The sequence below is a fragment of the Pempheris klunzingeri genome, chromosome 22 (genome assembly GCF_042242105.1).
Source record: "Pempheris klunzingeri isolate RE-2024b chromosome 22, fPemKlu1.hap1, whole genome shotgun sequence".
NCBI classification, from domain to species: Eukaryota; Metazoa; Chordata; class Actinopteri; order Acropomatiformes; family Pempheridae; genus Pempheris; species Pempheris klunzingeri.
In genome coordinates this window covers 18558422-18583116 of record NC_092033.1, presented here as the reverse complement: position 1 = coordinate 18583116, position 24695 = coordinate 18558422, and the positions used below count along the sequence as shown (strand labels likewise).

At 42.5% G+C, this 24695-nt stretch overlaps 1 protein-coding gene across 1 annotated transcript in view; it reads left to right on the top strand.

Moving 5' to 3' along the window:
- Positions 1-24695, top strand: part of chst11 (carbohydrate (chondroitin 4) sulfotransferase 11) — a 74206-nt gene that overhangs the window by 31563 nt on the left and 17948 nt on the right. The window lies entirely within an intron of this gene.

Sequence of the window (24695 nt, the reverse complement as noted above, 5' to 3'; positions counted from 1 at the left end):
TTGTATTCATTGCAGCCCATTTCATAGCCGAGGTAAATGGTCTGTACACTTTTCTAGTCTTTTTGACTACTCAAAGCGCTTTTACATCACATCCTCATTAACCCATTCACACATCATTCATTCAGGAAGAATCTAAGTTAGGAGGAGACTGTTGTGACTCAGTGTCTTGCCCAAGGAGACTTCAACATGCAGACTCATAGCTGGGGGATCAAACCACCAATCTCGACCCACTCCACCTCTGAGCCACAGCATCATCCTCGTGCTGCCAAAACAAACAGAGATGCTGATTTTATAGTGCTGCTGCAGCGATGTTGCTGGAGACCTCCCGCTTGGTAGATGGCTTTGACTTGTTTGAGGCTCCAGAGCACCATCGGAGGTCTGCACGAGACAATGCACTTCTCAGCAGGGCGCAGGTCATAAACACAGCAGCTCCACGGTTTGATCTGAGGTGTGTCTGTGTGTGTTTGCTCAGCCAGGACGGGTGAAATGTGGCGAGATAAAGCATGACCTCATAAAGTGCTGGATGCACAACAAGTAACAAAAATGCATTTTCACACAATTGAAGGATTATATGGTGGAGACATGACTGTAGAGAGTAGTCATTGAGTGGTGAGTGAAGTACCAGCAACTAGGTTTTGGTCTTTTCTGTCACTTTTTATTTTGTCAAACTAAAACCCTGCATGTAAACTGCACACAGCTAGTTTTACTCCACATCACCATCAACTTGATAGAACCTGCACATGTTTTGATCAAATAATTATATACTGTGATTTCTGAAGAACTACTTTTGTGGTCTATGGAAGATAAAAAAATGTTACATAGTAGATGCAAATAGTTAAAACTATGCGTAAATGACTCTATGTCCATTTGAGAGCCATAAAGTTGCTGCAGAGGCCATCAGTGGAAGCTGCTGCTCTGATGAGGCTTGGGTGTCAGATGCCCAAAGATGGACCAGAAACCTGGACCTGGTGTGGCTATATTTAACCCTCCAGAACTTAAAGCTACACTAAGTAATATTTCTAATTAAAGATGGATCAAAGGACTTTTGTGATGTAAAAGATGGTTGTGTTTGGAGTGACAAACACCTGACCCTGCAGCTCTGTTGAGCATTTTAGCACCTGTGGCACTTTTGATAAAGTTTTGGTTCTATCACCACAAAAAAGCTCTGACAGACCCACTGAACAGTTATGGAAATGAATACTAATCATGTTCTGTGTCTGATGGATGTATTAATAGATCAATTTGAAGTGTTGGCACACAAAATTTCCATCTTAGGTGAATCTAAACCTGATGTAATGGGTTATGGTCTCTGTTATCGTCGCTGACTTTAATGTAAAGCAGCTCACAGTTACATATATATAATCTATATGTTGTCTTCCTAGATTACCCCCAGTAGCAATTTAATTCGTAACTGCAGTGTTTGGGCCATGCACTTGAAACTGTACTGTACTGAGAATCATTTAGACCATAGAGAGCTTTGTTAGTTGTGTGTGTGTGTGTGTCACTGTGACCTGCCTGGGTATTAACCAGCATCATTTTTTAATTACCCTGTAATCAACGTGTCTAATGAGCCACATTAAGACTGAATGGAAAGTCAAAGGTTACAGCTGATGGAAGTGATGAGGAAAGTGATGAGATACAGTGTTTCTTTGTTTTCTAACAGGCCACTTGTTTGTCCTGTACCCCCTGAGTGCTTCTGACAGTAGAACTGGTTCTATAAATGACATTATTACACTCTGACTTACAGACCACGTCCTGAAATACAGATGTGGGCTCAGATGTTAGCATCAGATGCTGGCATGTTACAGTTGTGTTGAATGAAGCACGTTAATCCTGCATTACTTAATTCATACGCGCTTGTTTTAATTAGTTTGTCTGTCAGCAGGCGGTTTACAGAACTGATGAATGGGTTTCCGTGCATAGTGTGGAGCAGTTAGGCTGTTGGCCAAGGAACAATGGATTAAATGTGGGGGGGGGGGAAATATAGCGTTTCTTCAGATGAAACAAATAACTTAAGGGCCGAAAAAAAGTATTTTCGATTTAATAGCAATTTTTCTTTCTAGACGAGTAAAGCTGCTTCTGGTTCAGAAGCAGGACCCTCAGGCACTGCAGGGACGGGCTCAGCAGCCAAGCTGCCCATTGTTTGCCACGAGAACAGAGAAAGCCAATTAACTGAGCCAGTGTTGAAGTCACACACTTCGGCATCTGTTACACCTTCACTTCAATGTCTCTCTCTCTCTCTCTCTCTCTCCATCTGTCTGTACATCAGTGTGTTTTCAGCTGCCTGTTACGAAGCTGTATCTCCAACCATGTAGGCCTCATTTCAGCCAAGAGAGAGCTTTAATCATCCATCCGCAGGGACCTGTGTGTGTGTGTGTTTCATGTGTGTGTGTGTGTGTGTGTCTGTTTGTGTGTGAGAGAGAGAGAGAGAGAGAGAGAGAGAGAGAGAGAGAGAGACTCATCCTATGGTGCTCTGCTGTTCTTTTAGATTGTAAAGCCCAAAGTTAATCTTTCATCTTATTGAGCTACTTATTTACATTTAATCATGTGTATTTTATTCATCCAAATTTAGTAGCTATCCCAGAAAAGAGTGCTACACAGCTCACCCATGCGTAGCACAGAGGGCATTAAGGCTGTTATTCAGCATTCCATGCAAAGAAATGAATGTTTTGTATACAAACAATGGATCAAATGACTATGTGGAGGGGGTTGTTCCTGCTGACATAGTTCATAGCCATAACCATAACAACTTAACAAGGTGATAATATGTCAGATCTAGTGTTTACAGCTTGTTCTGCCGCCCCCAAGTGGTCAAACTCTGAGAAGATTTCAATGATTAAGAAGGTACCCACCTTGCGTAAAAATGAGTGTGGCAAAACCGGGTTTAATCTAGAATATCATAAAAGTCACAAACCAGCACATTTACCCTGAGCAGACCCTCTGTGTGCTCTGCTGTAGAGCCATGCTGATTAGTTTGTCACAGCTCTTCAGCTCACACCTGTTCTGCCTGGCAGGGCCGTTCGGAACTGAGCCAGCGTGGTGAGGAGTTTCACGCCACGTTTATGTTTTCATGCATCTAAATCAGCAGCATAAACCCAAGCAGTATCACACTTCAACGGCTTGGTGCAGTTTTGCAGCGTTGCAGTGGCTGATTCGTCCAGCAGCTTCCACACAGCAAAATCTTTGCTCCGGTTCCAGCGTCACTTCAATTACCTGTCTCCTCTGGAGAGGAGGGCAATGCTGGGAAAGTTACGGATTTCAGCTGTAATGGAGGGTTTTAGTATCCCTAAATCGTTTAAAGCTTTTTCAGAAGCTTTTCCACTAGAGGAAACTTCTGGGGAAAACTCTTCCGTCCATTTTTGATTCATGATGTGCCATGAAAATGGTCCAAATTAAAGATATTTAAAATTGGCACATAATATGACATAAAAGCCAAATTACTGGAACCAGAATGTGTGTGCACATGTGAGGCATGTGAGTTTCTGTGTGTGCTTGTGTGCACTTGCTTTTGAAAGCTGTGCTTTGCCTTGGATGTGTTACAGCTCTACAGATTTGAAGTAATCTCTCTTGGATATCCAGCAGCCTCTTACATCAAAATACATACAGACGAGACGAGACGAGTGAATTCCCACTGAATGAAGCTGAAATGGACTGATTCAACAGCACAAAAACGGAAATGATAACAGGATCTGTGTGTGTGTGTGTGTGTGTGTCACAGCAGGGTACGCATTAATGCAGGGAAGCATGTTTGTATCTGGACAGACAGCTACAATCCAGCGCTGATAAATATTGCATGCAGACAATTACAGAACTAAGTTCCACTAGTGGCCTACAGTGGCTGCAGTGCTCATTAGACGAAAATGCTTGTCCTGGGGGTGGTGCTAGAGGAAAGACCAGAGGATTATTGATATTCTATCCTGTTCTTCCCCGGGAAGCAGGAAAGTGCCCAATCTGCACAGTAGATTTAGAGTGAAAAGTGTGTTTAGGATCATCACCAGAAATGTAAGGATGCATCCTCTGTGGACCATGAATATCCACAGCAAGTTTGATGGTAATTTGGCCAGAAATTTAAAGGTCCATTTTCAAAGACCAAAGTTTAGTGTCATATACTACAGTAAAGGTCATGGAGGCACAAAAAAATTGGAAAATTTTGTAACAATGGTGGAGGCAAGAGGTTTCACAGCCCTCAGGTTTTTTGTTTCTATGCAGAACTGCACTTTAGACAAGTCATTTAGGTGCACCACAATAATATAGACCCTGTTTTTAGCTATTCTAAAACTCCCAGTTGCTTTTCCTCTTCAATTTCTTGGTTGAGTTTTTTTTCAAATAGGAAAATTTGTCTCTATTATTTCTGTCCTCAATTCTATTAAAGCTGCACCAATCAATCTTTTTATCTTAACAACGTGTAATGTGACAGATGTTGTTCATCGGCACAAACCCAGAGAATACCTGGCTCTGCAGTTCCCCTTGGCTTTAAGGAGTGTTTTAGCATCTTTCAGCTCGTTGTTTTGGTTTGACAGCTCACAGTCTCACTGCTGTCATCAGTCTCATTTTAAGCTGCTATTTCAGTGAAAAAGCTCCACACAGGGCCCAGACGAAGTTGGTGACAAGTTGGCGAATATAGTGGAGCATTTAGCTGCGAAAGAGGCAGATATTTCCCCCTGGAGTCAGTGAAGATCGAAACAGCTCTAATAGGAGAGTGAGAGTTCGACTTAAATTCATCGGGTGGCCAGAAAGACGACTCTCAGTTACTGAAGAGGCAACTGCACGTTAGCCATATCATTTTTATGAGGTGATAATATGCCACTGTTGTATTTACAGCATGTTGTGCCGCTCTCTGGTGGTTAGAAAATCAATTCATGCAGGATTAGGGGCTTGTTTTTGATGATACACAAACCTCCACTAACTAACTAACGTCATTAACTAAAGAAATTTTCATTATATACTGCATGGTTCCTAATGGTGCACTTGCTCGGTGGTCATAAAGCAGACACTGTGATCTGCGTCAATGAATGAACACTGAGAGATCCTCAGTAGTGTTTACTGTGCCAACTGTGATTCACTATTCGGAGTGTGCTGAATCTCTCAGAAGGAAACTGAGATAAACAACTACTAACAAACAACAGTATGTTGTGTGCCACCCACTGTTTTTTGCACCTGAAACAATAACCAGCAAGAGTTACCAGCGGTGCCTGCACACAGCATGGGGCTCATTTGTGCAGTGAAGTCCGCCCACACACTCCTGTCAGCCATCATAGGAATAAATAGTGACATACTGTAGAACTCATTCGGTCAACCCACCCGCTAATGGCACACACACACACACACACACACACACACACACACACACACACACAGTATGTTTTGCTACACACACACTAGGGGTTTACCTTCCTAGTTAAAGCACAACTGACCTGTGTGTGTGTGTGTATGCCAATCACTCAATCACTCAATCAATCAATCTTTATTTATAGAGCGCCAATTCATAACAGTGTTATCTCCAGACTTTTTCCATAAAGAGCAGGTCTAGACCAAACTCTTTAATTAGAGAGAGACCCAACGATTCAGGAATTCAACATTAAGGATTCAAGAATCCCCACATGAGCAGCATCAGATATTATATTAGTATTATTATAACAGTGTCAGGAAGAACTCCCCTTTAACAGGAAGAAACCTCGAACAGAACCAGGCTCAGATGTGGGGGGGCTTTCTGTCGGGGACTATTGTCATATTAACTATGTTATTAATATATGAATAATAATAACACGACTAAGTAAAAAGTAAAAAGTGGCGGTGGCCGACAATCCGCAGCAGCCAGAGAACCACAGCAGGAGAACCAGGACCAGGATCCACAGGAACCTGAGAGATGAGAAAAGCACAGAAAGGCTCCGGGGAAGATACCAAGTTAGTAACAGACAGTAAAGAGTGTGTGTGTGTGTGTGTGTGTGTGTGTGCACGCATGCGTGATTCTTGTCACTTAACATGATTCTCTGTTGCGTGTAGACTGTTTCAGCCTGTGGGCGTCTTTGTTCATGGCAGATCTGCATTACTTTGTCTCCTTATCTGTCTCTTTCCATTCTGTCTTTCTTATCACAGCTGTGCGTCTGTCTGTCTGTGTGTTTATTCCAGTGGCTGTGACCTCTATCATCCCGTACTATCTGACCCAGTGAACTGATTCAGCAACAACAGTGCAGGGAGTGTTAGGGAGCACGCTCCTCCATGCTGTGCGGTGTTGCGCAGCAGAGCTGATCCCGGTCGGCCATGTATAACAGAAAGGCTTCCTGCTGGGTTGTGGTCAGGGGCTGCAGGGGAAGTCGTATAGCATTTCAAATAGTAAATGGTCTGTATTTGTATAGCTCCTTTCTAGTCATTTTGACAACCCAAAGCGCTTTTACATGACATCCTTATTCACCCATTCAACATTATTCATCCAGGAGGAATCTAAGCTGGAGGAGACTGTTCTTTCACACACATTCACACACTGAAGCTGCTTCAGGAGCAAGTTGGGGTTCAGTGTCTTGCCCAAGGACACTTCAACTGACTTAGAGGAGGTGGCGATCGAACTGCCAACCTTTCAATTGACGGACGACCCACTCTACCTCTGAGGCATAGCTGCCCTTGTAGCACTGGCGTTCTGGAAACATGTCATACAAACTGTCTTTGCTGGATGTTTTCATCCAAAGAGTCTCAGTAACTGAAAGGTGTATATTTTTAGCCCGGGAGGCCCCAGTGGAAATAACAAAAGCAATGTAGAGAGGCTTCAAGAAGACCAAGAAGAGTGTGTTTGCAATATCACACAGGTATTGATGTTCATTAATTCGTCATCCATCCACAAGGAAATGAAGCTGGTCTTATACATGGCATATTGAAAAGCTGAGAGTCTAAAAACAGGCTCAGAATGATTTGACAGTGGTCCAAAAACTCTTTCTACTGCCACTGTCATTTTTCTAAAGCCTAAAACCCCAAAACACAGAATAAAGGCCTCCGTATGGTTCAAACTAGTCTGTAAAAAGTGTCATCTGAACACATCCAAAGGCAAAAGTGTACCTGCCACTGCACCAGACCACTCTCTGCACAAAGTGGACATGCTTATAGGATTGTCTTCTGAAAAAAGATGTAAAAATTGCTGGATAGCTAATTTATAGCTAAGCTAATTAATCGATTTATAGCAAAATGAGCTGAAGCACTAAAAAAAATGAGGAGAAGTGATGAGCTAGAGTATAATTGAAATGACAGGATAGATCGATTTACAATGTGTCCCAAAACAATAAATATGACCATGTCAGATGGGAACAAGCCACAAGAAGCAAATAATATGTTACGTCACGTATGCAAGCTAACGCTGTCAAAATGGCCACAGTTCGGACAGGTTTAGGAACCAAGACTACTTCTTTAGATTGAGAAAAAAGATGATGGTTTGGATATAAACAACTGTGGATGGAAATGAAGTTAAAATAACCCAGTGTTTGGCCTATCCATCCTACACAACCTCATTCCCATAGACTGTATAAAAGAAGTGGTGATGTCACCCATTGATTTGTGGACTACTGTTATGAAGCCTGGAGTTCAGCTTTACGGGCGTCGCCATCTTGGTTTTTGGGAGCCAGAAGTTACGTTCATGCCACAAAGACCACCTCTAATTGGTTAGTCACAATAATATGGTTCCGCCTTAAGTCATACCCTGCTTTACTGTCTATTTTCCTCTACATGGGGCCATAATTTACTAAATGAACATCATGCTGTAGACTGTAGATTAGCGCCTGAGACCATAAACTCATCGGGAACATGTTTGCTAAGATAATACATCAACTGAGAAGTAGGGTCATTTTCCCATAGACTTTCATACAAAGTATTTTTGCAACCAACACAGTCGCCCCTGCGTGAAAGAATGCAGGTTTAAGGCACTTCCGCATTGGCTTCACTTAACAGACCTGGAAGCCATCCACTTCTTATCCACTTCTTTATACAGTCTGAGCGCTTCCTCTAGACTTGATTTGCTATGTAAATTGACTTCCACCTTTGCCCCATCATAATTACTATGGCCACTAGAAATCGCCTACACCTACACATTGGTTGTTTCAACCCCCTTGAAAAACCAACCACTCTTCTTGTTCTCTGTATGAAGACCAGTATGAAGACAAGCTGACATAATACTTGTTCATTTATTGGTGATACAAAAATACTGATAAGAGCAGCTTTAAAGCCACTATGTGCCCACCTGGTTAGAGTCAAATCAGCACTCTAATCAAGTTACCTCAGTTATCCATGTATGACGAACAGGGCTCTGATAATTAGTCACCACAGAGCTTTTATTCGTGATTTCATGCTAATATATTCCAATGAATTGGGAGCAGCTTTCAGCATGTTTAATATCTTTCTCTCTGGCTTACATCAGTCACATTGGGAACAACCAATAGGAAAAACCACTCTCTAACCGACCTGTGTTTGTTCACCTTTTCTGTGTCTCACAAAGTCATGGGGGGGAGAGAAGAAGTTTAAAACAGGTTGAGGGAAAGTTTGTTCATTGAGAAGTAGATCACAACACTTTACCCTAAAAGAACAGTCGCTACTTATGTTCAGCTTGAATTGATAACTTGTCTCTTTAAGAACCACTTCACGTCCACCCTTCTTTCATCTCCTGTGATTCTTGTGTCTGACGGAGCTGCTGTGCTTGACTCATCTTTCTTCATGTGTCACTTCTCTTTCTCACTTCATAAGCCAAGGTTTCTATAATATTCAGCTCTGCATTCACTGTATTATCATCCCATTGTGGTTTTTTATCCTTGGCCTCTATACTGCGGGGTCATTTTTAAAATGTAAGACTTTTCTAAGATTGCAGCAACTGTTACACTCTCCAGACACAGCACAGACTAGAAGCTAGAATGTAGTGTAAATGCATTAGCAGCTGTATTTCTAAGATTCCCTCAGGCTTTATGCCTCCAGCTTCACTGTAAACTTTAGGAAAAATCTCACCCAGGAGTTTTAGTGCTGAATTTTTTCATTTATCTTATGTGATAAAAAAAAAAAAAAAGCTTTCTCAGCTGAAGATTGAAGTGACCTTCTCTCGAGTATGTAGAAGACTTACAATATCTACAGAGTATCTTGCACAATTAAATATCATCATCATCTGCTTTGATGAAAGGATTGTAAATAATCACTAAATCATTAACCATTTAAGTCAAAGATAAGTTATGCTGCAAAAATCAGTCAAAAACACATCTAAGAAATTCACGGTCCCCAAAGGACAGATCCTGGCTTCTCACCTAATACATTTCCAATATTTAGCTAGGGGCATGGCTCTAGGGGTGGCAATGTCATTCCACTACTTTTGCTATACTGAAATGTCTAAACTGCTATTAGATGGATTGCAAGTTGTGTACAAACGAAAAGGTTGAAGCCTGCAGACTTTGATGATCTGCTGACTTTTCCTCTCGTGCCATGGTGATCAAATTAAATGTCATGTAAACTGCTGGATGGATTGCCACATAATTTGACACACACATTCAAGATGACATGGAATAACTTTGGTGGTCTCTGACCACTAGCCATCCATCATCTATACAGCTTATCGTTAAGGGTATGGGGGGGGGGGGCACTGTCAGCTGGGACAACTATTCATGCTCACACTCACACCTACGGGCAATTTAGAGTCACCAGTTAAACATGTGGGAGGAAGCTGGAGAACCCACGCAAGCACAGGGAGAACATGCAAACTGCACATGAAGAGGTTCAAACCTAGAACCTGGAACCTTCTTGCTGTGAGGCAACAGTGCTCACCACTGCACCACCGTGCTGCACATGATAAAATTCATACCAGCTAACTATCAGCATGTTATCATTGTCAAGAGCATATTAGAAAGCTGACATTAGCAGTTAGCTTAGTACACTGCTGTGCCTCAGTACAACCTCACAGAACTGCCAGCAAGGCTATTAATAGTTGTTAGACCTATGCTATAACTTAAACGTAAAATGCTTCATACCAATTTACAATAAACCCTTGTACTTACAAACGCTTTCTAAGTTGTTACTAATCTTTAACCTCTTTAATGTTAAATAACCACTTAATATTGAATAGGCTGTGCTGGTGGAAGATCTAGGCCAAACAAATGGATCCTTCATTTAAATAACTCCCAACCTGACAACACAAATCACTCATGCAGCAACGTTTTACTAATCTGTAAATCATTAATAAATCTTTCTTCAACCATGGACCCCGACAGAAAGTCTGAGTCTGGTTCTGTTCGAGGTTTTTCCTGCCACTGTTTCCTAATACAATATCTGATGCTGCTCATGTGGGGATTCTTGAATCCTTAATTTTAATAATGATAAATAATGAGATGATGAATTGGCGCTATATAAATAAAGACTGATTGATAGATGTAGTCAATTGTGACTTCCTCTCAAGATTTTTAGTATATCTAAGTATATCAAATTATTAAGCATGATCAATGTTTGACATATACAATGCATATATTTACTCAAGTTAAACTGTTTATAGTGCTTTGAAATCTTGCCCCTGCAAGCCATTTTAAACTCCATTTTGCGAACATGGGCAGCATCGCCATGTTGTCACTATTACTGCTCAATATCTCCTTCCTTGAAGGAATCTAACGGCTTCATGACCTCCTGTCAATTCAGAGCGTTTCTCCAACTTTAGATGTGTTTTGCATAAAACCTGTGCAGTCACAGATGATAAGGGAAGATTAAGATGAAATGTACTCTGTAGTTCGTTGGGATTTAAGTGGCTTTGTTGCTGCCACGCATCATTTGATTTTTCTCCCAGAATGCCTTCTGTGTCCGCCTGACTGCCTTGCCTGCCGGTCTGTGATGTTCCTGCGATGACAGCTTGACTTGTCAGCTTGCCGTCAAGCCTCGGGGATCAGATACCTCCGTCTGATCCCAACACATTTTTCTTCTTCACTTAATTCATGTTGGTTTCCATTCACATGCTTTATTGCAGGGTGGAGTGTGAAGAGGTGGAGGCTGGAAGTGTGTGTTGGAGTTTGTGAGAGTCCCACAGGGCGTGTGAGAGGCGGTTCAGTGAGTTCACTCTGGTCTCTCTGATCTCTCTGGTCTGCTGATCGTCTGTATCCAGGCAGAAGTCTCTCCTCTCTTCGTCCTCATGACTACCCCCTGTGGCGTGTGTGCCCTGTGGTCTTGTGGTTTTTGTGGCGTCTGCTCCGGTGCCCCAGTCAGCCCCTCTCATGTGACTGGGTCTCTTCTACGCTTGGCCACCTTCGGACTGAATTGGCCCACGGTTGACCGCATTTCACTGCTGGTCCATTTCCACCCAGTCAGATCGTGTATACACACACACAAAAAATTCCCCTTCTCACCACACCCCCTCTGGGGTGGTGGTGTCTCTTCCTTATACTTGGGTCTTCTACCAGAGGCTTAGTTCATGATTGCTAGAGGTGGGGCTCTGCCACACCAAACAGGACCCCAGGTGCAGGCTGTGCAAAGATGCTCCTGAAACAATCTGGCACATAATACCAGGGTGTAAGATGCAGGCTGGAACCGTGTACTGAGAGTCTGAGGGTTCTGCGTAGTATCTTAGCTGTTGATATGATTGTGCTCTTCTGGACAGAGACCTGGAATCTGCTGGAGCCACTCTTCCAGTTTGTGGGTCACAGCCCCCAGTGCTCCCATCACCACTGGCACAATGGTCAATCAGCACGATGTCATGTTGGTTAGCCATCACCAGTTTGTCAGTCTGGGCCTGGAAGTCCTACAGGATCGTAATTCGTAATTTCTTGATGTGAACCACTTCTTCTATCTGTTGGTGGCACATGCCGTGTAGGGGCTTGTCCATCCAGGACGGTTCATTCTCCTCTTCTGCATGGCCAGGTTGCTAGGGGTTTCTCAATCAAAATAATAATAATAATACGACGTATTTTAATGAGCTCATGAAGCAGCGTGGGATCATGGGAGTTGACGTCTTCACCACTATTATGGGTGAAATTCAATCTCCCTGAAATGCTCTTCATCACTATTTGTGTTTATTGCTTGGTTTGAACTTTAGTAAGCTGAGACATACTTAGCCTACAACTGCCATGACTTCCTGAGAATCAGCACCGCATGCTGTTTGACCTTCCTTGTCTTAGGTGTACAGTTCTTTTCCAACAAGACTGATGAGTGTCCCAGAATTGTACAAAATGAAATTGTTTGGCATTGAAAGAGAGACTTTTACTGTCACACAGTGGTCTAAATTCTTCAAGTTTCCCCTTTGAGTAATTAAAGGCTGGAGACTGCCTCTAAATGTCTGGCATGAAAATCCTCACATTCAAGATTGTTAGTTGACCTACTGTTTCTACATGTTTCCACTGTCTGACTCATGCTTTTCTAACGGTTTCCGTGCAGACATTCATGCTGCTTGGCAACCCACCAAGTGTGTGTTGTTTGTGTCATAGTGCAGCCATAAAGAATTCATCCATACCAACCTTAAGGTTACTGGGTATGACTTCCTTTCCCTTGTAGTTATAAGTAGTAATGTTGAGTCAGGCAGTGAGAGGGCAACTTTAACTCAGGGGTCCTGGGACACTGGGAATAAGAGGAAGTGGGGAGGTGCCCATCATGGACGGAAACTGGCAGAGGTCCGTCTCTGCCTTGTGGAGCTTATTCGACACTTCCTTCTGCAGATCTCACTGTGAAGTTTTCATTGGTACTACCTTCTATTAGAGGAATAGTCCATATAAAAACTACTGACAGACTATGAATTATCCAAAGTGCAAAATTGCAATGTGCAGCACATTAATGCAATGCTTTATTGAAAAATCATATTGGTGTGATGACAAAAATATCAGAAATAGGTATCTCAAAACTGGAAACAAAATCATCACTATTTGCATGGCTATATGGCACTAGAGATGACAGAAAACATGCTTACTGTAATTTAGATGAGCTGACCCTTCAGTATTGGTTTGATAATGCTTTATGTTGACCAGCTTTGTCTGTGTGGGCACTGAATGTCAACATTTTGACTACCAAGCAAGCTGGTCAAGCAGTCACGATGATTGATCCCCATCAGGCATTAATTATTGAGCTAATTAATGGAGGAAGCCTTGAAGTGGCAAATGAATTATTTATTTCTCAGAAACAAGTACTCCAAAGACTCTATCACAATAATGACTGTATTCATTAAACATGTTTTGCAGGATCAATAAAGCCATAAAAATAATCCCACAGCTGTATTGCATTCTGATCTATTGAAGACAAAAGATTCCTCTTAATAAAAGAGTTTGGTCTAGACCTGCTCTTTATGGAAAGCGTCTTGCGATAACGCTGTTATGAATTGGCGATTGATTGATTGATTGAATAACCCCAATTGCATGGATGAGAAAAATATGATAAAACTCACAACACTGGAGGATTGGACTTCAGGGTTTCATGTGCATCTCTTGTATACATACTGCAGCATACATGCAGCGCATGTTACTGCAGTGCGTTTGCACAGGAAGAATGCATGAGTAATTGAATCCCTCATGTTAAATGAATGAAAGTACTTGGCAGGGTGATGCAGAGGCTGTCTGCATGAGCACCAGCAGTCTTCTTCACCCTTCGTCTCTCCCTGACCTGCTGTGTCTCCCGCTGTGCTTTATGCTCTAGTGTGGATAGTGAAGGCTCTGCAGTGTTGGTAGAGGCCTGAAAAGCCCAGTTCACTTTTCTTGTGTTATGACGTAGACATTTTTAGAAGCTGTCAGATTCTATGTTTGTCCTCAGCTGCTTTTGTATTCTGCCCGCGCTTCTCCTCTAATATCACACTCACTTCATTTGCCAGCTATCATGAATATGTTGGAATTTGTCTTGTGCGGGAACATATTGACAGCAGAAATATGAAGGCTCATTGGTACACATGGGACAGGACTACAGGAGTTGGGAGGCCATGGAGGCTGTTCAGTAGACAGTGACATGCTGTCACTGTGTGCATGCAGGCTTGAAGTGCAACACTGCTAAAGTGGCATTTCATCAAATACAGATCTTATTTTTCTTCACTAGCACAAGATTATTAAATGTTTTTCAGTGTTATTCATCAGGATTTGAAGTAGAAGTATTCAATTTAGTTTTTTAGCTAGAGCTGACAAGAAACAAGATTTAAAAGTGGGTGGACGGCATAGTTACATAGTGGCTCATATCTCTATCATCACTCTCTGACATCAGGAGAAAAATGACTATTTTACTGTATTGGCTAAAGGCAATCCTCGGTCTTCTCTGGGAAAAACTGTTTGTCTAAGTTAGCACAATAACTTCAAGTCAAGTCTACTTGGAATTAAGGCAAGTCACCACACTACTGTGATGCTAGTGTAGGAAATTGATATTGATTGATCGATTAGTTATTTTAAGATGACGCAGTCTGCATGTCCACATCTGACAACTACTGATGCAAAGACGGACCTGCATTCATCAGATCTGTAAGGATTACATAAAAGAATGTTCTAAAGAGAAAATATTAGCTGAAAGTGAACAATAAAACTATTCACTGAAGTGTAGGAGTAACTATTAGGAACAGCTTTCAAGTGATCACATTATTAACCACATGTATGTGCAGAGAGGAAGAGCCAGTCGGATAAGGATTTAATATATCTGACTAAGAATATATCTGTTTTTTTTTTAAATTAGACCAGGATCCCACGGGTCACTGTGTCAAAGGCTACTGAAAAGTCCAGCAGGATGTCAGAGGAGAGGGAGGCTGCTCTGCCAGTGGGAAGTTCCTCTGTGACAGCAAGGTCTCAGTCGAGTGGCCTTCCTTGAAACCAGAATGATGAGGGTTGAGAAGGTTGTTCTGATGGAGATACGCGGAGAGTTGGGCAAAGACAGCGCACAAGTGTTTTGGAAAGAAATGGCGGAAGAGAGACACGTCTGTGAGCCTTTCCAGATTGTTATTAAAGAGTTTTCACTCCCGCTACTTTAGGGTTGTGTGGAAAACCACTAGTTGTCAAAGAGGTATTGAAGATGTGGGTGAGGAAAATGATAGAGTGGGGGTGGGCGGGCGGTGGGAAGTGACAAAGAGTAGTACCTAATTGTGAGAGAGGGATGAAAAGGAAGTTAGAGTAGGAGATCAAGAGGTGAAAATAGGACAGCTAGTGTCAGCAGGCGGGTTGGGAAATGAGACGCGTACTATATGTCATCTGTCTTTTTTACAAAGAAGCTAACAAAATTGGTAAAGCAGCTGTGAGGGAAATGGGGTGATCGTGAAGGGTAGAGCTGATAGACTTTTAGAGAGATTTTTGGGGTTGGAGAAGGAAGATAGAATTTTAACTTGAAAGAAAGAGCTTTTAACTGAAGGTAAAGATAGAAAAAATGAGGCAACGAGATCCTCTGGGGGCTTTTTTTCTTTTTGCACCATCGTCCTTCAGCTGCCCATATGGTGGTACACATTGAATCAGACAACCACGGAGCAGGAAGGCTTGGGTGAGCCTGCTGAGAGATGAGAGGAAAGACAGAATCCAGGGAAGAGGACGTAGTAGAGGAGGATATCCGTGGCAGATGAGCGCCGCAGCATGAGTGACAAGGAGTCGAGTGAGGGGAGAGCCGATAGGACAGATGGAGACAGACAGCAAAGGGACAGAGATGGGGGAGAGAGTAGAATGTGAAGACACGGTCAGACATTAAGAGGAGATACGGAAAGGTCAGCGGTCGAGCAGGTCCTGATGAAAGTGAGGATATACGGTCTGGGTGGTTACTAGGTACTGTGACAAATGACTCCTGTGAATGACTTCTTTGCCTTTGTATGCCTGAGTCATTGTATAATGGGGCACCCGCGTTAAGCAAATGGTGACTTTTTAGACACGAGTGCTGATTGCTCAATCTACTACAGAACTGCTAACCACACCCCTTGTTCGTAAGTAATGAAATTGGAGCAGGGATGACCGCAACGACAAGTGCAGACCAGAGAGATGCATGGAAAGTGATTGCAAATACAGACTGATTCTTGTCTGCACCACTGAGGGATGCAAAAGAGGGGGCCTTTTGTTCCCAATTACAAATGGTATGCTGCTACCTTAAGCTGAATTTATGACTCATATCCTTTTGTTATCGGTGAAAGTGTTTCCAAAGCTCCATCAGTGTGAATGTTATTACACTGGCAGACTGTTGTATACTGACTGAAACTTCTTGCCTCATGCTGTCAGTCAAAGCTCATTGGATTCTAGTGATACAGACTAACGATAAAGCCGAGTCGAAATGAGAGAAATATCAGATCTTCTCTCTGCTCCGGACTCTGTCTGGGAGCCTGAGGTGAGGACTGCCGAAGCCGTAGTTGCTTGCGTATTATTGTCATGTTAGTAATCACCATTAAGGGGATTAGACTGAGCGCTCTGACCAGAAAGAGACACACGCAGCCAATCATCACTGGAGACTTGATTGGTTTAATACACCCACACACACACAAAATCATTTCCCTTAGTTCCTATTGAGCTTTGTTTAATGATGTTGTGCCAACGTTGCTAATCACCTGTATCTCTACTTCTCTGCTCCACTTGTATTGTTCATTTAAATCCCAATTAGGCTGCAGCACTTCAATTTTCTGTAGGATGATAAGACCCTACGTGCACACACACACACACACACACACACACACAGTCATAAAGAAGTGCTGTGCAGTATCTCAATATTTAGACCCAAACAACCCAAAGGCTGATGTGCGGGCAGCCCAGTGTGAAGTGAATCTCCGCCCTCTCCCCGCTGTGAAGGTAAGATTAGCAACAAATTAATCTTCCTCCAGCGGCCCATAATCCTTTGCTGAGAGACGGCGGCAGATGTTGTGCGTGATTGAAGACTGAGTGAGTGCGGGAGCCGTACTGCGCCTTGTGTGTAATCAACCGCTGAGAAAATACAGCGTAGTCTAATATTTACTGAGCGCAGTGCTAGTTTTGACTAGTGAGCTCAATCAACAACTGACAGCCATTATGAGGTGTACCAAATTGGTATTTGCCACCCTGTGGGGTGCTTTATTTACTTCGTACAGCCCTGCTTGTCTCATTACTTAGAATGTTCATTAAATTATTACTGCTAAAAGTTGCTCGATATGGCTAATGTCTCAGCGAACAGTTGCACATGCAGCAGACGGAGCAACATGATCATTCAGTTGGAGTTGTGTTTGTGTGTCCACCTGATGAATGTCACTCTCTTTTCCTTTTACAAGGTTACTTCTGCACGTTTATAGGAACTTTTTCTCTTGAATTGAATTCACGACCTGGATGAAAGCTACTGGAAAAACAAGACGGTCACGATGTTCTTTACGGAGAGGAAAGGACACGATGATGAAAGGGAAAGATGTACGATGCGTGCTTCCTTCTGAGCTCTGATGTTTGGCACTGCTCATGATTTACAGCCATGGGTGGTGTTCTGGATGTCACTGTTCTGACCCTGTCAAAGCCAACAAAGACTTTTTAAAGTATGATCATGAAATCTGTCTGTTTTTGACCTTCTTGGGCAAAATGCAGCTTAATTTAGAGCAGCAGTGTTTGGAAGCAGCATGGAAGCATTAGGCTTTAAGTGTTCCCTCTGGTTCTTAGTGGCTTGTACTGCTTCTCAGCTTCCCTCCGCCTGCTTTTAAAAGGACTAATAAACGTGAAATTTACACGTTCCTGAGCATTTTCAGCAGCAGGATGATGGTGACAGGGGAGAAGAGGAAGAGGTCTCCCAGCTCAGTCTGATGGAAGCAGAGTATGAAAGCTGAATGTGTGTGCTGTGTTTCTGTGGTGTGTGTGTGTGTGCTTGTTTGTGCAGCACACAGAGCGTCTCTTACCTTCGGGATACAAATTGGAGACTGACTGGGCCGCTGGTGTTTAGGCTGGCAGGGACACCGCTCGGAGCATTAAAGCCAGAGGAGAAAGGAGGGGGGATGAGGGGTAGGAGGAGGAGGAGGAGAGGAGCAAGGGGGAGAGACAGGGCGGTACACACAGTTTTAAAGTTATGTCTCAATAACTCAGAGGGCAATTAAGAGCAGCAGAGTCTACCACCATTACCTCAGCATGTGCTTCAGGTGTTCCTGTGTATGAATGTGGAGAGGAAACATTCGAAACTGTGCAATTCTTGAAATGTTGATTCTTTGAACAATATAAATAAGTTCAAATGACAGTCCTTCACTTGTCTGATGCTGATTCAGAGTTGACTTTGAGGAATGGGTTTGAAGTGTAAAGGACTGAAAGCGGTTGATGTGCCACTCGAAGGTGAACTGCTGGAATGAGTTGAGGATTCAGCTGCAGGGAAAAGTGCTGAAAGCAGCTGAAGTGTCCGTCAAAGAGTGAGAGATAAAAGCAGTTGAAGAGGAGGAGACAAAGTTATTAAAGGTTGTGTATCTCAAGCTCTGCCAGCGTGGGTTTGTGTGCTCGGGGACAATGTGTGCCACCAGTGGCTTCTGGGACTAGAAAAGGGCCTGTTTGGGACCACGTTTGCTTATTTGACAGCTGCTCGGTGTTTGTTTGTCCAACCTTAGCTTTACCTTGGCTTCCTCTTTTTGCATGTTTGCAAGTTTTGATTTTGTGGCTTGAGTAACTTCCTATGGAAGTGAAAGATCATTATGTAATTTCAACTTACTTTCCCCTCCAAAGACACGGGGTCTGGCATTACTGAATGTGTCTCTAGCACCAAAAAAGCACATCTTCACCAGATTAAGTAGAGGGGTAACTTTCAACACTGACAGTTTGTGAGTTCAAACCACTGGCTTCATATTTATTGCATTTAGTAGATCATCATGAGTGTGCTTGTGTGTGCACTTTGCAGTTGTGCACAGTCAGTGCCTGTCAGCACTAAGGAAATGAAAAGTTTCTGCTTTCCCATGACCTTACCTGATTCCGGACCTGTGGAATTCAGCCAGCCAGTGCAGGTGAGAAGATGGTGAAGTGTAGCAGTTTCCATGGTTACAGCTCACTTTCCACTAACCAGTGAGCCAGGTGTTGGCAGGGGGCTATAGGTGACCTTGTGTTCCTGTTGACAGGGTGGGAGCAGGCTGGTTCCACACCAAGTCCTGTAAGCTGGTTTTCAGCTTCGTCATACAGGTTCCAGTGCCGTCAGTGTGTGTGTGTGTGTGTGTGTGTGTGTGTGTGTGTGTGTGTCCAGGACAAACAGTCTGTCAAAGGCAGCAGACAGACCACAGACAGACCACAGACAGGATTAGTAACATATTAAACAGTTCAGTCTATGTCTGCGTGTGTTTGTGTGTTTGTGTACATACCTGGAGGCATCAGATCAGACAAGAGCAATGATAAGTGAGTGTGTGTGAGTGTGTGTGTGTGTGTGTGTGTGTGTGGGGGGGGGGGGGTTAAGCACCACGTGAGGGCAAAGGCATTTAGACAATCAAAGTTTTCTCATTTCTCATGAACACAAAGCAATACAGAAATGTGTTTCACTTTGAGATTGGTTGCAAACAAAGGATGGACGCTTCCAAATGAAATTGTCATATTTGTTGAACTTTCACAGACTGGTCATTTCAACAGTTCTTTCAGAGCAGGTGTTTGAAATGAAAACTCTTAAAAACTGCTTTTGAGTAGTGAATGAGAACTCTAGGCAAAATGTTCCTTCACTGATGCTTCCTTCACAATAAAAGCCTTTTGGAATCTGCCAGGCATGAAGCGAGGGTTGAAGCGTGACATTTATGGACATGTCAGCACAGAAATGTTCCATAACCTGGTGCTTCATTAAAACGTTTATTAAATCTGTCTTCCGTACATTTGCAGCACTTCTGGCACTGTGCTGTCAGATTGATGTCAGTGTTATCTGGTTTTGAAAGCTGAAAATATGTTCATTTGATTTCATTACACAGCAAACATAATCATTTTCTGTGAGATACACAGTTAAATTGTGCTCTTAAATCCTAGTTTAAATGAATCTCATAATGCCATTGTACCATCAGCATATTGATATCAGTTCTGCATGTTCTCCATATCGCACAGCCCAGGTTAATGACAACATGAAGGCATAGTGTATTGTTGGAATATAAGTGTCAAATTGGAGAAATGCAAAGTTTCCAGCATAGCCAGAGATGGAATTTTCATGACTTCTGTCCTACTTCTGTAAAGATTTTAACTAATAGCTTTATTCATAGTTAGTAAATAGCTGTAATGTTTCAATCATCAGTTATAAGTTCTGAATGAGAACAAGTTATGGTGTCTGTATGGTGTTTGTTGGAACGTTTAAGTTGATTTGCTATTTGTAGCATGGAACAGGTTATAGAAGATCATACACATATTTTGTGACAAAAGCTACTTCTAAAAGTAAAATGATTTACATGTATCGCTGTGTTTTTGCAATGAGGTCACCACAGTACTAGTGGCTCACTTCCTTCTGCCTCCATCCTGCTTTAGTCTACTGCAAAGCCTTTCTCAGTGCACTGAATCTAACTGGATTGTCCCTTATGGGTAAGGTTCACTGTCAGCACTGACGAGCTTTCAACCTGATTTATCTTAGCACTCGTCATCATTAGGAGGCTCGCTGGTGCTAGCAGCTAAGTATCACCACAGCCCTGTGACCCATCAGTGCCATGTGGCGCACACTCACTTGCACTAGGACTGAATCCTCATTACCATGACCTCCTCCTCAAGCCTGTGTCCACAGCAATCAGCAATCAGCACTGCTCTGCTGATTCAGCTCGCCAAGAATGGAAGTGTGTGTGTGTGCACGTGCTGTGCCTTTCTGTGTGAGCCTAAAAAGCAAATATTCTATGATTGCACTTTCACTGAAAGCTCTCATCCTCTGAGAAAGCAGTAATTGTCTATTTACATTGTTCACAGTAGGATGGTGTTGAATTGCATTATTAAAGAGCAGCTTTAGCAACAAGGTTATCCATCACACTCTATCTGTTTGTGTGTGTGTGTGTGTTTGCACGATTAACTGTGCGTGAACATTAATGTGTGTGAGGGTGTAAAGGCATCCCTTGCCTCACTCCATCCTCCCCTCAGTGTTTGAAGGTCACGGCTGTCTGCTGGGGCTTGTTAGACTAACAAGCGCTCTACTCGCTCCCCAGAGCCCAGTCAATGCATTTGGTTTGGGCCAACAGAGGGATTACAGTTCACGTACAGGGATACAGGGGATATCTGTGGTCAGCGCCAACCTCAGCATACTCCATTCTTCAATTTTTAACCAGGATTTTAAAAAATCAACAGCCTGCTGAGAAATGTGAACCCTCCTCAAGCTTTGATGTTCCTCTGCCGTGTGTAATGAGAGCAGCAGCAGATGAGCCCTTATCAATGTTTAAGGGGATGTTTGGCCTCTGCAGCAGCAGAGACAAGTAGGATGTAAAGGATAGAAATACTGACAGCCACAAACAACATCCTCATTATGCTGATACCGAGCGTGCGCTGGCTAGAGTGCAGAGACAGATTTACATGTTTGTAAATGTGGATTCTGACATTATCAGCTTTACGCAGCTGATGTGCAAATTTGGATCCTGTATTACTCTCACTGTATCCTGTGAAGAGAGGAAATGTATATTGAACTTAGTCCACTTGTGCAAATAAGTATAATTAGCTACTGGCCCTGTATCATAGCAGATAGACGAACATGACGGACATGTCGCCTCAGACTGAAAGATACAAAAAACAGTATGTCCCTTTGTGGCTGTTTTGTGCTTCTTCCAGTGACATTTTGCAGGTTAAGCACAGGAACCTCCTCCCTTGGATCCCTGGGCTGGCCACATTATATCTGATGTCGCTCACAAATAGAAGCTCTAATTATTACTCACACATTTGGAAACATGTACAGAAAGTTACTGAGAGTCACAAACGGGCATGATTTGTTTTTAGTTTTCTATGTTATTTTGAACGTCAATATTGTACAAGATGATGATGATGATGATGAGTATTATTATCATTTTTATTATTATCATTTGCACCCACAGCTGTAGCCAGTAATGAAGCAGTTCATTCAGTTAAATTTCTCTGAAATCAACAACTGAACACAAATAGATTCTAGACTCCCACTTAGATTTGTAATAACACAAATTACAGGTACAGTCTTGGAACATGAGCTCACTTAACAGCATGTTGTGTGCTTCACTCCGTATGTGTAGATAAGTGTGGTTCAGAAAAATCATACCATTATTTGTAATTTGTTTATTTCAACTTTTGACAAAAACAATCTCATAAGCCCTATATCATCATGGATTAAATGTCTCCTTATGAATCCTTTTATATTATAATTATAAATCCTTTGGCGAGTTGAGGGGCAGGACAGGGATCACGGAATCGTATTAAAGATTTTAGACAGCAGAGATTACAGCTACAAAGTGTAAAAATGACTTAAGGTGGTGGACACCGTGGATATGGAAGAAACCAAGAAGTGATGACATGTTCAGGTGCTTTTTTTATGCTACACAATCTATTGGAACCAACCAGAGGGTGGGAAACACCTGGCCCTGGGGGCTTCAACCTTTCAGCCCGACACTCCTCATGACATTTGTGAGTGAGAGGAGATGAAGAAAACACACACACACACACACACACACTTTGATGCTACTAGTAACTCATTACTGTGTGACAATGGCCTCGGTAGAACTGAACATGAAGAGCAAGTGTCACAGACTACAGGATGTCAGTGGTCTCAATATATTTTGGGTTTACACAAAAGGATGTTCAGTCAGATATGTGCAGAACGTGCACAACCTGTGCCAACACTATATATCTGTTCATTTAGAGACATATTACAAGACCCTGCATGGTGATTGCGTGTCTAAAAACTTGACAACCACTGTGTCAAGTCCGACTACCATCAGGCAGGGATCAGTGATCAAAATATTCAAACTGTCAAAACAGTAGAGTTCAGTACCCTTTAGTCTGAATGATTTGCTACATAGATTCCTGGTTACACTGAGCCCCCAGTGTGTTAGGGGAGAGGGGGCTGTTGAGATTTTATCTGTTACTTAAATCAACATGTTCACGTGTTATCACTGTGCTTTGTTTTTCTTGATATTTCTATGCTGTATTTTGTGTGGTTTGGTCAGACAACTGACTGCAGATCAGTAGGATTCATTTCTTTTTCATATTCTAATGCCTGTTGTTCTGTTTTCAGATTTTATTGAAAAGTTCAATTATTTGATTACGTGTGCTGAAGTCATAAATATCCTACTGTCATAAGAGTTTAATAAAGATATGTTATGCATATCAATTCATCTAATTTCATCATAAGAGTAGTTTATGTTTACTATATCCAATGTTGTGTTGCTCAGACTACAGCATGATTTATTGCTTGTGTATAGTGACTTTTATACACGATAAGGAATTTAAAACTTAAGAAACAATTGCTTACTGAATAGCCATATCGGTCTAATTATTTGCAATTAGATTATTTTTCCTATATTGTTCAGCCCTATACAGAAGCTAATGGATGATGTAAGGCCTTTGGCTCTCAATAATGAGTAGAATTACATAGTAAATAGCAAATCATTACTAAATGATGTTCTGTTCATCATCCAATCAAGTTATCAAGTAATTAAATCACTAATGTAAACAGTTTTATCACCACGTTTAAAAGGCATAATCTGTGGTTTGTTGTATAATCTTTACTACTTCTGATGTGAAGTAGGCAAGTAGGTACTGTAACTGCTAAGGTTTTGCTGATGGAGATGTGCTGTATAGAAATGTATCCGGAGTCGATGTGAATCATTCGTTATTCTCGTCATAAGCTGCCCTGATGGCAATAACACATGTTCATCCATGAACATGAGGCATATGACGTGCGGAATAAACCGCCATTAAATCCTTGGCTTTCTCGTTAGCACTTCATTTTCTTTCCCGTTGATCCTGCATCGTCCTTCAGCACTTTTCCATCCAGAGTAATTGGAGAGAGTGTGCTGGCAGGGGTGGAGTGTTGCGCTAGCTGCTCCCACTGAGCTGCTGCCAGCAGCTACTGCTCTGTATCGAGTTGTGTAAAGAGCTGAGATCCAGCCAAACAAATGCTGAACTGTGGCTTTGCCCTTGGCATATAGTCACTGCTCTCATTATTCATCCCTCTAGCTTTCTGCCTCCTCCTCACAGTAGTTGGTCATTTAAAGTGATGGTCCACAAAGTGGCGTTCCTGAGGGTCTCCACGGCAAAATTAAGAGATTTCATTCTTCTCTCACATCCTGACGGTCAGAAAACTCCCCATACACTCCCCCTCACAACACATTGTTTTCAGTCACTGCCTGTGAAATGTGCGACAATCTCAATCTGTCACAGCTGATTAATGAGCTATCCATATCCAATCTAAAGTATCCCTCAAATCATTAACAGATTTGATTCTGTCCAATAGGATGGAAAAAATTACTGCATCTGGAGTTTTTCCGCTTGGTAGTAGTGACCACTGTCCTCTGGCCTGCATTAGAAGTGCTAGAATGCAAAGATCGGGCTCAAGGATTGTTATCAAAAGAAATGTTAAATCTTTTGGTACACAGGCTTTCCTGTGGTGGAGAGTAGAGTCCTGTCCGGCTGCTTTCCAAAGATCCTGTTAACATCTCTCTCCATGACCGAGAGAGTTGTAGCTGTGGTGTGAGGGGAGGGGGCCGTTGAAGTGGTGGGAAAGGTAGAGGTGGTGATCTGAAGCTGTTGAGTGGAGTCATGGGGGGGGGATGGTGTCAAGACTGTCCAATTGTCTTTCAAATTGACAGTAAAACTCATTGACGTCATTGGCAAGGTGCAGGTCATGTACAGAGTGGGGGCTTGGTGAGCTGTCTGTGACCCTTCCAGGTTCCCCCCCAACAATTGTTGGTGTAGTTTCTCTGC